Source organism: Amblyraja radiata, chromosome 35, assembly GCF_010909765.2.
Source record: "Amblyraja radiata isolate CabotCenter1 chromosome 35, sAmbRad1.1.pri, whole genome shotgun sequence".
Lineage (NCBI taxonomy): Eukaryota > Metazoa > Chordata > Chondrichthyes > Rajiformes > Rajidae > Amblyraja > Amblyraja radiata.
In genome coordinates this window covers 9,197,628-9,211,551 of record NC_045990.1, presented here as the reverse complement: position 1 = coordinate 9,211,551, position 13,924 = coordinate 9,197,628, and the positions used below count along the sequence as shown (strand labels likewise).

At 46.0% G+C, this 13,924-nt stretch overlaps 1 protein-coding gene across 1 annotated transcript in view; it reads left to right on the top strand.

Annotated features, from left to right (window-relative positions):
* The first annotated feature begins 965 nt into the window (after positions 1 to 965).
* kank2 (KN motif and ankyrin repeat domains 2) overlaps positions 966 to 13,924 on the top strand; it is an 84,629-nt gene continuing 71,670 nt past the window's right edge. The window contains exon 1 of the mRNA XM_033012300.1: positions 966 to 1,103. The gene's annotated coding sequence lies outside the window, so the exon portion shown is untranslated. The remainder of the gene's footprint in view (positions 1,104 to 13,924) is intronic.

The window sequence follows — 13,924 nt, the reverse complement described above, 5'->3', positions numbered from 1 at the left end:
CACAAATTCACAACTCTCTGGGTGAAAAAAGTGTTTCTTCATCTCCTTTCTAAATGGCTTACCCCTTATTCTTAAACTGTGGCCCCTGGTTTTGGACTCCCCCAACTTTGGGAACATGTTTTCTGCCTCTAGCGTGTCCAATCTCTTAATAATCTTATATGTTTCAATAAGATATCCTCTCATCCTTCTAAATTTCACAGTATACAAACCCAGCCGTTCCATTCTCTCAGCATATGACAGTCCCATCATCCCAGGAATTAACCTTGTGAACCTATGCTGCACTCCCTCAATAGCAAGAATGTTCTTCCTCAAATTTGGAGACCAAAACTGCACACTGGACCATCCTTCCAACAACGAGAGAGCAGTCCTGAACCTCAATGGAGACCCTCGGACTATATCTTGAATCAAATGTTACCTTGCACTACACTTTATTCCCTTTATCTGTGCACTGTGGGTGGCTCGATTGTGATCATGTACAGTCTTTCTGCTGACTAATTAACACGCAGCAAAGAAGCTTTTCACTGCGCCTCGGTACATGTGACAATAAGCTAAACTGAGCCAAATCTAAACTAAAGATAGACACAAAATGCTGGAGTAAATCAGCGGGTCAGGCAACATTTCTGGGAGAAAGAGAATAGGTGACGTTTCAGGTCAAGCCCCTTCTTCAGACCCTTTAATAATACTAAACTAATTGTCTGCTATGAACTGCCCATGTGGGTAAGGTAGATTCTAAGGGGGAGTTGCTGAAATAATTTTAAAAATAGGATTTATGTAGGCGTAAATATAAATAATGCAATTGGCAGGGGCCTGTTTGTGTACTCCGTCTCTCTATGATCCCATGACATAATCTAAAATGAAATTGCTTACTTCCTTGAATGTTTACTTTTGGACAGAAAGCTGTATTTAAAACGGGGCCGGGATCTGGAAAAGGCGTGTGCATTGGTTGCTGTGGGTCCTGAAGGCTACGTCGTGCGCTTTGTTCCAGATGTGGCAATTTGGAGAGAGTCCCTAAGCCATCTCGGCATCGGCCGCTCGCAATAAGAATCGTTCAAGTCAGAGCCGGAGGAGGATTTGACTGCGGCGCTGGGGAGTCAACTTTTAATGTAAGTCGTGGAAGTTTTAAAAGTACCGTTTGTTTCGAAGCAAATTAATACGCGAATGTATCCAGAGCTTTGCAATAACTTTAAGAAGCATTGTTGATATTAAACATTTGTGCCTTTGATGTTTTGAATGAACGTGGGATGTTTACAGTCAAAATCTCGGGACGTTTCTTTACAAATAGCAGCCGGCTAGTTCCCCAAACATTAAACTGTATGTCTAAAGTGGCTGGCCGATCTATTTGGAGTTAAACGAATGCTCTTTCTGGATATAATTTAGAGAGGGGGGGGGGGGGGTGCAGAGGGAAGTTTTGCACCAAGAAAAAGTGTTTTTGGACGGAAATTAGACTCCTCGTCCTCCCTCGACAGACGGGGACGTGATCGATATTCCCAACAGAATGGTCGGAAGTCGTTGGGGAAGCAGGGTCAGCCGGAATAACTGAACCCATCGGGTGATGGAAATAGAAGCAGTCGCCAAAGAACAGAGCCGGAGCAATCCCAACCACCCCACCCAGGGCTTGGGAGAAAAGACTTCACTTTTGTTTTCAAACATGCCCTGAATTTTAGATTGGTTTTAGATGTCAGTTTGAACAATCGTGCTGCATTTGAGCAAAACTCTCCCCGGAGTTCACAGGAATCGCCTTTGTTGTCCCCGTGTTTGTTTTCCGAAACAAATCGTTTGATATTTCTTGCATTTTTATTTTTCACTCTCCGATCTCCTTTAGTCATAGAGTCACAGAGCGTTGCATCATATAAACAGGCCATTCGGCCCACCTTGTTCATGCCGACCAAATTGGCATTAGGGAATATTTGCCTTTTGCATTTCACGTTGGCCCCTCGCCCTCTAAACCCTTCCTATCCATGAGTAGGAAGGAACTGCAGATGCTGGTTTAAACCGAAAATAGACTCAAAATGCTGGAGTAACTCAGCTGGACAGTCAGCATCTCTGGAGAGAAGGAATGGTTGACGTTTCGGGGGAAGAGTCTCGACTCGAAACGTCACCCATTCCTTCTCTCCAGAGATGCTGCCTGTCCCGCTGAGTTACGCCAGCTTTTTGTGCCTTCCTATCCATGTACTTGTTCGAATGTCTCTTAAAAGTCATAATTATATCTATGTTATAGCTTCCTCTGGCAGCTGATTCCAGATACGGATTACATAGAAACATAGAAAATAGGTGCAGGAGTAGGCCCTTCGGCACTTCGAGCCTGCACCACCATTCAATATGATCATGGCTGATCATCCAACTCAGTATCCTGCACCTGCCTTCTCTCCATACCCCCTGATCCCTTTAGCCACAAGGGCCACATCTAACTCCCTCTTAAATAGAGCCAATGAACTGGCCTCAACTACCTTCTGTGGCAGAGAATTCCAGAGATTCACCACTTTCTGTGTGAAAAATGTTTTCCTCATCTCAGTCCTAAAAGATTTCCCCCTTATCCTTAAACTGTGACCCCTTGTTCTGGACTTCCCCAACATCGGGAACAATCTTCCTGCATCTAGCCTGTCCAACCCCTTAAGAATTTTGTAAGTTTCTATAAAATCCCCCCTCAATCTTCTAAATTCTAGCGAGTACAAACCGAGTCTATCCAGTCTTTCTTCATATGAAAGTCCTGACATCCCAGAAATCAGTCTGGTGAACCTTCTCTGTCTGATTCCTGGGATGTCAGGACTTTCATATGAAGAAAGACTGGATAGACTCGGTTACCCTCTGGTTGAGCAAGTTTCCTCCTTTTCAGTCTCTCCCCTCTCGCCTTAAGCCTGTGCCCTCTAGTTGTAGAACTCTCTACTCTGGGGGAAAAAGACTGTGAGCGTTCACTTCATCCATGCCCATTATAATCTTGTACACCTCAATAAGGTCACCCCTCAGCCTCCTACACTACAAAGAAAAAAGCCCCAGCCTATCCAACTTCCCCCTTCGACTCAAGCCCACAAACCCTGGTAACATCCAGGTGAATCTTTTCTGCATCCTTCCCAAATACTTCACCAGGTTAATTCCCGGGATGGCATGGCTGACATATGATGGAAGAATGGATCAACTGGGCTTAATATTCACTGGAATTTAGAAGGATGAGTGGGTATCTTATAGAAACATATGAAAGAGTTGTGAATCTGGGGAATTCTCAGCCACCGAAGGCAGTGGAGGCCAATTCACTGGATGTTTTCAAAAGAGAATTAGATATAGCTCTCAGAGCTAATGGAATCGAGGAATATGGGGAGAAAGCAGGAGCGGGATACAGATTTAGGATCATATTGAATGGCGAATATTGAATAATGAAACCCCTTACAAAATTCTTAAGGAGTTGGACAGGCTAGATGCAGGAAGATTGTTCCCGATGTTGGGGAAGTCCAGAACAAGGGGTCACAGTTTAAGGATAAGGGGGAAATCTTTTAGGACCGAGATGAGAAAAACATTTTTTACACAGAGAGTGGTGAATCTGTGGAATTCTCTGCCACAGAAAGTAGTTGAGGCTAGTTCATTGGCTATATTTAAGAGGGAGTTAGATGTGGCCCTTGTGGCTAAGGGGATCAGGGGGTATGGAGAGAAGGCAGGTACAGGATACTGAGTTGGATGATCAGCCATGATCATATTGAATGCCGGTGCAGGCTCGAAGGGCTGAATGGCCTACTCCTGCACCTATTTTCTATGTTTCTATGGCGTTGCTGGCTCGAAGGGCCGAATGGCCTCCTGCAATTACCTTCTATGTTTTGAATCATATTTTCAGCTGAGTTCCTCTTTCATGTTCTCAGAGAACGAGGTTTTGGTCCTCACATTCTCCTCATAGCTCGTTCAACATGCCACAAGTGACGAGTTTGTACATTTGTTCTTGTGGTGGGATGAATGTTAACCAGAGTATGAGGAACTCCCTTCGTATCTTCAGGCTGTTTTGGACTGAACAACTATTGGCACACTGTGGCCGAGACTGTTTACTGAAGTCTTCTCATAACACCTGACTCCCCTCGCTCTGACACAATGATAGGAACGACACAAAACTGCCGAGCCATCACATTTCCAATGTCTTATTTGCTCTCGTTTAATACTGGGGCCCACTGAAAACACAGAAGAAGGCCATGAAACCCACCAGGCACAACGTTCTGCATAGAGTTATGGAGTTAAACACTGTGGAAACAGGCTCTTCGGCCCAATTTGCCCACACTGCCCAACATGTCCCAGCTACACTAGTCTCACCTGCCTGCATATCCCTCCAAACCTGTCCTATCCATGTCCCTTGCAGAGACAAGGACTTAAGGCTTTTGACTTCCATCACAGTGAGTGGGCCTGGTGGACTCACTGTGGTGGATGTTAAATCTGTGTTTATTGTGTGTTTTGTTATTTTTATTCTATGTCACGACTGCAAGGCATGAAATTTCGTTCAGACTGAAAAGTCTTAATGACAATAAGGGATACTTGACTTGACTTGACTTGACTTGAGATGCTAGTTCAGTCGGAACAAGGTTCTCGACCCGAAAAATCACCTATTCCTTTTCTCCAGAGACGCCGCCCGACCCGCAGAGTTAGTCCTCCAGTTTGCATCTATCTTGGGCACAAAGCCCTTCTTTTCACTGCTTCCAATGCATGAATAAATTCTCGGTGATCAGATCTGGGTAGAGAGAGCAAGTTATCATTTGACCACAGTAAGGTTTAGGCAGGGTTTTCCCAACCTTGTGCTCCAGTGAATGAACTGTGTAGTACCGTGTCCAATTTGTGATGTTGATCGACTGGTTTAATTACGTTTAACACAGACAATCAGCAAAGATAGACGCAAAAAGCTGTAGTAACTCAGCGGGACAGGTGATGTTGCATATGCTGGGAATTTATGAATTCCTGATCTTCCAATCTACCTCATTACGAACCTCGTACTTTTTACCTGCAATTTCTCTGCAGTTGTAACACTACAATCAGCAAAGATAGACACAAAAAGCTGGAGTAACTCAGCGGGACAGGTGATGTTTTGAGTCGAGACCCTTCTTCATACAACGGGCACCCATTCCTTCTCTCTAGAGATGCTGCCTGTCCTGCTGAGTTACTTCAGCTTTTTGTGTCTATCTTTGGTTTAAACCAGCATCTGCAGTTCCTTCTTACACGCTACAATCAGCAATTTGTTTGTTTCCTCTTTGGCACTTCCTGAGGCACTCAAATATATTAGGAATTGAACTTTGGTACATGCGGTGATAATAAACCGATAGCAGCACTCACTGAATGTAAAGATAGCCATGCACTGCTTTTGATTTTAGTTTGTTTAAGAAATACAGCGCGGAAATAGGCCCGTCGACCCAACGAGTCTGCACCAACCTGCAATACCTGCGCACATACACTATCCTACACACTACGGACAATTTACAATTTTGCAAAGTCAATTAACCTACAAACCTGCACGTCTTTGGAGTGTGGGAGGAAACTGGAGATCCTGGAGAAAACCCATACAGGACAATAGACAATAGGTGCAGGAGTAGGCCATTCGGCCCTTCAAGCCAGCACTGCCATTCACTGTAATCATGGCTGATCATCCAAAATCAGTACCTCTCCCCATATCCCTTGACTCCACCATCACCATGAGAACGTGCAAACTCCGTACAGACAGTAACTCCGCCACTGTGCCACAATATTTCTTACATTTTTTATGAATAAAGTTTATTATTCAAATTAAATAATCCATTCCCATTGAATATTCCCAGAGATTCTTTATTTCCCTGAATCTATTTTCATTTCTGACCTTGCCCCCTTTCTTCCCTCTTCCCATTTTGGAATCATGTGCAGAATTTGATAGAAGGGAGTCCTTTTGAAAAGTAGAGCTCATTAAAATCAATTTTCCTCTTCAGAGCCTATTTACTCAATTGCATAGATCAATATCTCATGATTATCTGACTAATGAGACAGGGTTTCTTTGATCAGCGATGCTGAAACCAGCTTCAGTAGCTGCTGTGTTGTTGCTATTCTCTCTCTGCCTGCATTGTCACTGCATTGGCTGTCATTCCACCTTCCGTTCTTCCACTGAATCGAACTATCAAATCATTGAACTCTCTTTTGGAGGAGTTTAAGGAGAATACTGTAATTATAGAGTGGTTGAGCTGTTCAGCAACAAAACAGTCCCTTCGGCCCACCTTGTCCATGCTGGCATATTGCTGGCTAAAGATAGACACAAAATGCTGGAGTAACTCAGCGGGACAGGCAGCATCTCTGGAATAAATGCTGGAATGGGTGACGTTTCGGGTCGAGACCCTTCTTCAGACTGCCCGACCTGAAACGTCACCCATTCCTTCTCTCCAGAGATGCTGCCTGTCCTGCTGAGTTACTCCAGCATTTTGTGTCTATATTTGGTGAAGCCAGCATCTGGCATATTAGGTTATTTGTATTTGGGGCCCTAGGAGCAGGGAGGTTCTACTGCAGTAGTACAGGGTCTTGGTGAGACCACACCTGGAGTATTGCGTACAGTTTTGGTCTCCAAATCTGAGGAGGGACATTATTGCCATAGAGGGAGTGCAGAGAAGGTTCACCAGACTGATTCCTGGGATGTCAGGACTTTCATATGAAGAAAGACTGGATAGACTCGGCTTGTACTCGCTAGAATTTAGGCGATTGAGGGGGGTTCTTATAGAAACTTACAAAATTCTTAAGGGGTTGGACAGGCTAGATGCAGGAAGATTGTTCCCGATGTTGGGGAAGTCCAGGACAAGGGGTCACAGCTTAAGGATAGAGGGGAAATCCTTTAGGACCGAGATGAGAAAAACTTTTTTCACACAGTGGTGAATCTGTGGAATTCTCTGCCACAGGAGGTAGTTGAGGCCAGTTCATTGGCTATATTTAAGAGGGAGTTAGATGTGGCCCTTGTGGCTAAAGGGATCAGGGGGTATGGAGAAAAGAAAGGTACGGGATACTGAGTTGGATGATCAGCCATGATCATATTGAATGGCGGTGCAGGCTCGAAGGGCCGAATGGCCTACTCCTGTACCTATTTTCTATGTTTCTATGTTACCCTTCCTATCCATACATCTGCCCAGATGTCTTTTTGGACTATTGTAGCATTTGTTTTTAGTTTTAATTTGAGTTTAATTGGATTCCAAGTAAAAAACTTTCACTGTTACTTTTGATCAGAGTGTGTTATGATTTTAGCGGTGAGGTCAGTTCTACAAGAGTGCATAATCATGACATGCTATTTCCATCTATCAGTAACAACTCTGTAAACTTGACATTCTAATAAGATACGGGGCTGTTAGTGGAAATGGGCTTTTTGCTACGAGGCTACATATTCTGTGAGAGACTGAAATGTCAAACCATGTCAGTTAGTTTGTACCGTTGACCTGCTGTGACCACTGTGTGTGCTTTGCAGCAATTTTCACTGAATGTGAGACCTGTGTAGTTCTTGGACTTATTTAAAACAGTGCTGGAGTGCATCATTTTGGCAGCCACCCACTTGAGCCATACGAACCTTTATCTCATCGGAATGTTCCATCCTTTCAGCCGTGTGGCTTCACGATTGTGATTTGGAATAAATGAAACATGACTTGTCCACTATGCTCAACCCAAGTTCAGCAAACAATGCTGGTGAACCTATGTTCGATCCAGAGCCAGCTCAGATTGTCAATGTGGGTTGGAGTTTGCTGGGATGCTGGAGGTTGAGGGAGACTAAGTAAGTAAGTCAGTAAATTTATTGGCCAAGTATTCACATACAAGGAATTTGCCTTGGTGCTCCGCCCACAAGTAACAACATGACACACAGTGACAGTTACAAATGAAACATTAAACATTAATAATAATAAAACATTAATGATAAAACACCATTGATCAAGCATGTGAACCAACAAAATACCAGATCAAAGGGAGGCTACAGATTTTTGGCTGTTGAGTAGAGCAACTACTCGTGGATAAAAACTGTTCTTATGTCTGTCTGTGGCAGCTTTGACAGTCCGGAGTCGCCTTCCAGAGGGAAGTGATTCAAAGAGTTTGGGGCCAGGGTGAGAGGGGTCAGAGATGATCTTGCCTGCTCGCTTCCTGGCCCTTGCAGTGTACAGATAGACATATATAGAATCATGAGAGGCATAGATAAGGCAGAGACAGAAGTTTTCTCCCAGGGTGGAAATGTCAAAGACTAGAGGGCAGAGCTTTAAGGTGAAAGGGGAAAAGTTTAATGGAGATGTGTGGAGCAAGTTTTCTTGTACACAGAGGGTGATGGGTGCTTAGAACGCACTGCCAGAGGTGGTGGTGCAGGCAGATGTGATAGTGGGATTTAAGAGGCTATTAGATAGGCACATGGTTTTCTGCAGGAGATGGAGGGTTATGGATCTTGTGCTCTCAGAGGAGATTACTTTAACTAGGGTAGACCCAAAATTGCTGGAGTAACTCAGCGGGACAGGCAGCATCTCCAGAGAGAAGGAATGGGTGACGTTTCAGGTCGAGACGTTTCGATCCGTTCCGTCACCCATTCCTTCTCTCCAGAGATGCTGCCTGTCCCGCTGAGTTACTCCAGCAATTTTGTGTCCCTTCGATTTAAACCAGCATCTGCAGTTCTTTCTTACATAGACAATAGAGTAGGCGATTCGGCCCTTTGAGCCAGCAATATGATCACAGCTGATCATCCAAAATCAGTACCCCGTTCCTGCTTTCTCTCCATATTCCTTGATTCCGTTAGCCCGAAAAGCTATATCTAACTCGCTTTTGAAAACATCCAGTGAATTGGCCTCCACTGCCTTCAGTGGCAGAGAATTCCACAGATTCACAACTCTCTTATATGCCTCTATAAGATTCCCTCTCATCCTTCTAAATTCCAGTGAATATCAGCCCAGTTGATCCATTATTTCATCATATGACAGTCCCGCCATCCCGGGAATTAACCTGGTGAACCTACGCTGCACCCCCTCAATAGCAGGCATGTCCTTCCTCAAATTTGGAGACCAAAACTGCACACAATACTCCAGGTGCAATCATCTACTGTATGCGGGCTTGAATTTTTTCTGTACCTTTTCATGCCTTGTTTCCCTATCCCCTTACTCTCTGAAACATAGAAACAGAGAAACATAGAAAATAGGTGCAGGAGTAAGCCATTCGGCCCTTCGAGCCTTCAATATGATCATGGCTGATCATCCAACTCAGTATCCTGTACCTGCCTTCTCTCCGTACCCCCTGATCCCTTTAGCCACAAGGGCCACATCTAACTCCCTCTTAAATATAGCCAATGAACTGGCCTCAACTACCTTCTGTGGCAGAGAGTTCCAGAGATTCACCACTCTCTGTGTGAAAAAAGTTTTTCTCATCTCGGTCCTAAAGGATTTCCCCTTTACCCTTAAACTGAAGAAGGGTCTCGACTCGAAACATCACCTATTCCTTTCCCCCGGAGATGCTGCCTGGCCCGCTGAGTTTCCCCCGGCATTTTGTGTCTATATTCAGTGGAAATGTTTGATTTTGAGTCCGAGGTGCATCAAGTGCTACCTTCCCAAACCAAATCCACATCAGTCTATCAAGAACGTGGCGACCCTCTGCGATTTCGACAACATCCATTTCCAACCGCCTAGTGAAACGTACTCTCTCATTCCTGTTCAAAGCTGCACAAAATCCTGCAAGTATTTTTACTTCGGCTTGAAAATTGTTGAAACTTTTTTATTAAAATGGGGATTCCTGAACAGCGATCACAAGCTTTAATGTTTTTGCAGTAATTTCCGCTGAGCTTTCTGTCCCAGTTGAAGGGCTGTGCTCACTCGGTGAGGGTTTGGAGCTGACTGCTGTTGTTTTGGACCTGGCAGATGTTCGCTATTAGTCTAATTATTACTCCCCCCCCCCCCCCCCCCCCCCCCCCCCCCTCCCCTTGGTTTGTGTTTCATATGGGACTGATTCTGATTATTTTCTCTGTGTCGATCGAAGGCAGAGACGGCTTGGTGCCAGGAGTCTGGAAGCTAGCAAGGAGGGGAGAGAGAGAGTGAGCCCGAACACAAAGACAAGGCAGGGGATGGTCAGAATGTGAAAGGAAGAGAGAGGAGAAAACGGGCTTGAGAGTTGGCTAATTGAGGAACCTCCCTTTTTAATCCCCTCCTCAGACACATCCCATCCTCAGTCGACAGTTCTTCTCTCCAGAGATGCTGCCTGACCCGCTGAGTTACTCCAGCATTTTGTGTCTCTCTTCGGTGTAAACCAGCATCTGCAGTTCCTTCCGACACACAGCGTGGTCTCGACATGAAACGTCACCCATTCCTTCTCTCCAGAGATGCTGCCTGACCCGCTGAGTTACTCCAGCATTTTGTGTCTCTCTTCGGTGTAAACCAGCATCTGCAGTTCCTTCCGACACACAGCGTGGTCTCGACATGAAACGTTCTCTGGAGAAAAGGAATTGGTGACGTTTTCGAGTCTGAAGAAGGGTCCCAACCAAAAAGTCACCCATTCCTTCTCTCCAGAGATGCTGCCTGTCCCGCTGAGTTATTCCAGCATTTTGTGTCTGTAAACCAGCATCTGCAGTTCTTTCCTACACGTTCTTGTGTTCTGTTCTGTTGGCTATGGGTGTGGTCTGCCTGCTATAGTAGACAATAGGCAATAGGTGCAGGAGTAGGCCATTTGGCCCTTCGAGCCAGCACCGTCATTCAATGTGATCATAGCTGATCATCCCCAATCAGTACCCTGTTCCTGCCTTAATCTGAGCACACAGGGTGCCAGGTTAGAATGATGTTTTGTGCATAAGTGCCCAAAGGTGAGGAGTTTCAGGACATCTGCAGCCAGGACTCATGAGTGGCCACGTCCCACTCTGTACCTCGGGCTCATCGGGCAACAAGTCTGGATCTACTGCACAAAGGATCTGCTGCCAAAGGAAGAGTTGGCGTGATTGCCTTGTATGGTAACGACTGACTATAAACTGGCAGTGTTTAAGTCAGTGTAATGTCGAAAAGAGCCGACCAAATTTTATTTTTGGCAGGCTGCGTTTGTAGGTTCGGGTCCAGTTGGCACCAACACCGGTTTGTGGGAAACATTTGCGGTTTGGCTTCAGATCAAAGACCCACCGAAGCAGCGCTGATCCAACCCACCCTTGGCACTGCCCTCCATCGCGGGCAACTCCTAGCACCCGCACTCTCCTCCTTGTATTGATCTGTCCTGTTAACGCGCGATGAGCGTTTGTCGGCACTAGGCCTCGACTCTCTGGAGTTTAGAAGGATGAGGAGGTGCATCATTGAAACTTACTGAATAGTGAAAGGCCTGGATAGAGTGGATGTGGAGAGGAGGTTCCCATTCGTGGGAGAGTCTAGGACTAGAGGTCAGGATAAAAGGACGTTTCTTTAGGAAGGAGGAGGATTTTTTTTTAGTCAGAGGGTGGTGAATCTGTGGAATTCATTGCCACAGACGGCCAAGTCGATGGGTATTTTTAAGGCAGAGATAGATAGATTCTTGATTAGTGTGACTGTCAGACATGGCGGGAAGGCAGGAGAATGGGGTTGAGTGGGAGAGATAGGTCATCCATGATTGAATGGCGGGATAGACACGATGGGCCAACTGGCCTAATTACATGGACATCACTTATAACTAATTGGTTATCAATGGTTTGGGTGCATAGATCCTGCTACTGGCACCTATACACAAAGTGCTCACCTCTCCCATCCCCCTCACCCCTCACAGATCTCTGCATGTTATCCTCCTGTGGTCTCTGCTCAACATGTTGCATGAGCCACCTCTGGATGTCTGCTGGGTTCCATTAACCCCCCCCCCCCCCCTCCATGAATCCCTGCTTTATCCTCAAGCCCATTGGGAATAGCAATGATGATCTTCGATGGACTTTAGTTTATAGAGAGAGAGCACAGAAACAGGCCCTTCGGCCCACCGAGCCCACGCCGACCAGCAGTCACCCCGTACACTAGCACTATTCCACACACTAGGGACAATTTAGTCTTTAACAAAGCCAATTAATCTGCAAACCCGTACGTCTTTGGAGTGTGGGAGGAAACCGGAGCACCCGGGCAAAACCCACGTGGTCACGGGGAGAACGTGCAAACTCCGTACAGACAGCACCCATAGTCAGGATGGAACCCGGGTCTCTGGTGCTGTGAGGCAGCAACTCTACCGCTGCGCCACCGTGCTGCCCTGTAGAACTCCACTTCTATGGAGCTTGAACTGTTTGACTCACCTCTACATCATCATGGAAGACGTTGGACATTGTTTGTGGAACTAATGCACCACGATGCTGAGATTTATATTCCCAACTCTGTATACTCCCCTTTGCTCTGTCTATTGTAGTTGTGTTTGAACTGAATGATCTGATATGGTATATCTGACATATTGGACAGGCCATAGATCTTTAGTTGCACCATGGACCTCAGTTTCCTAAATTCCTTTGGCGACTTCCTACGTCAACTGGCGACAGGTACCGGCGACTGAATTGCCTTACCTTGTCGTAGCTTGTGGACGTAGATTGTTGTAGGTGTGGGCGTCCTAATGGGTTGTCGGTAGCTTGCCTTAGCTGGTCGTAGACTAGATGGTAGGTTGTTGTAGACATTGTCATAGACATTGTCGTAGGGGGTGTCCAGTCGCTGTTTTTTCGGCGACCTGCTACGTTTATTACAGTCGCCGGCAGTTGCCGAAAAAATCTCCTAAGTGGGACAGGCCCACAACTCCAGCTTTTTGTGTCCATCTTCAATGAACAGTAAAGTACCATTGAACCATTGAGGCAGAGCTCTGAGCTTCGGGAGGGGGCATCTGGGAAGATGGTATGTATGTGTGTTGATGTGTGTGATTAATTGCAGGCGTGTGTCTCTGACAGCCCACCATGAGAGCAGTGTCAGGCTGGGAGTCATGTGTTTGCCTGTAAGATGTAACACCAACCCTACAAACCCAACCAGTACCTCCCTCTTGCTCTGATGCGGTTTGAAACAAACATTCCCACCCCTCGCCACATTCCTCGGCAAGCTGTAGGATTCCAGACACAGATAACAGATATAACCCGGGTTCGAACTTAGCCTCTCAACTTGAAAGTGGTTCAACTCTCCCTGGTACTTAGACCAAGATCAATGCTGGAGTGGGCCCTTCTCTCTCAGCCTTTCATCTGGTCGGGAAACAGCATTTAAACGGAATGGGAGTTTCGAGTTTGATCTCGGGTATAACTGACTCTTGTCACAATGCTGTGAATGTTACATCTTGTTGTGTGAGCTGCAGACTCTCTCTTCGCCCCTCTCCCATCAGCCATGAGGTCCAGCAGTTTGTGGGTGGCACGGTGATGCAACTGTAGAGTTGCTGCCTTCCAGCGCCAGAGACCCGGGTTCGATCCCGACTACAGGTGCTTGTCTGTACGGAGTTTGTACGTTCTTCCCGAAACCTGCGTGGGTTTTCTCCAAGATCTTTGGTTTCCTCCCACAATCCACAAACGTACAGGTTTGTAGGTTAATTGGCTTGGTATGAATGTAAAATTGTCCCTAGTGTGTGTAGGGTAGTGTTAATATGCGGGGGTCGCTGCTCGGTGGGCCAAAGGGCCTGTTTCCACGCGTAAAGTATCTCTAAAACTAAAAACTGGTGTGTGGGCTTCTTACACCCACTTAGCACCTGGTCAGAGCTTACTCTGGACATTTGCAAAACCGGCCAGATAAGTGGGAGGAATGGCCTGTTGCAGGGAACATGGTCGACTTTGGGACAGTCCTTGTTCAGAAGGAGGAGAGAGGTGAAAGAAGGAAGGAGGAGCAACAAAGGGGAGCATGGGAACGGAAAACGATGCTAATCTTAATATTAACTCGATCGCTGAATAGAAATTCTGCTAAATCCAGCATAACTCTGCTCCTGTGACAATTTATGAAGGGCCATCTCTGGTTCCATTTCCTTCCACTCCTCTGATGCTCAGGACATTCCAGTGAGCTGATGTGGATGAGTCTGGCCA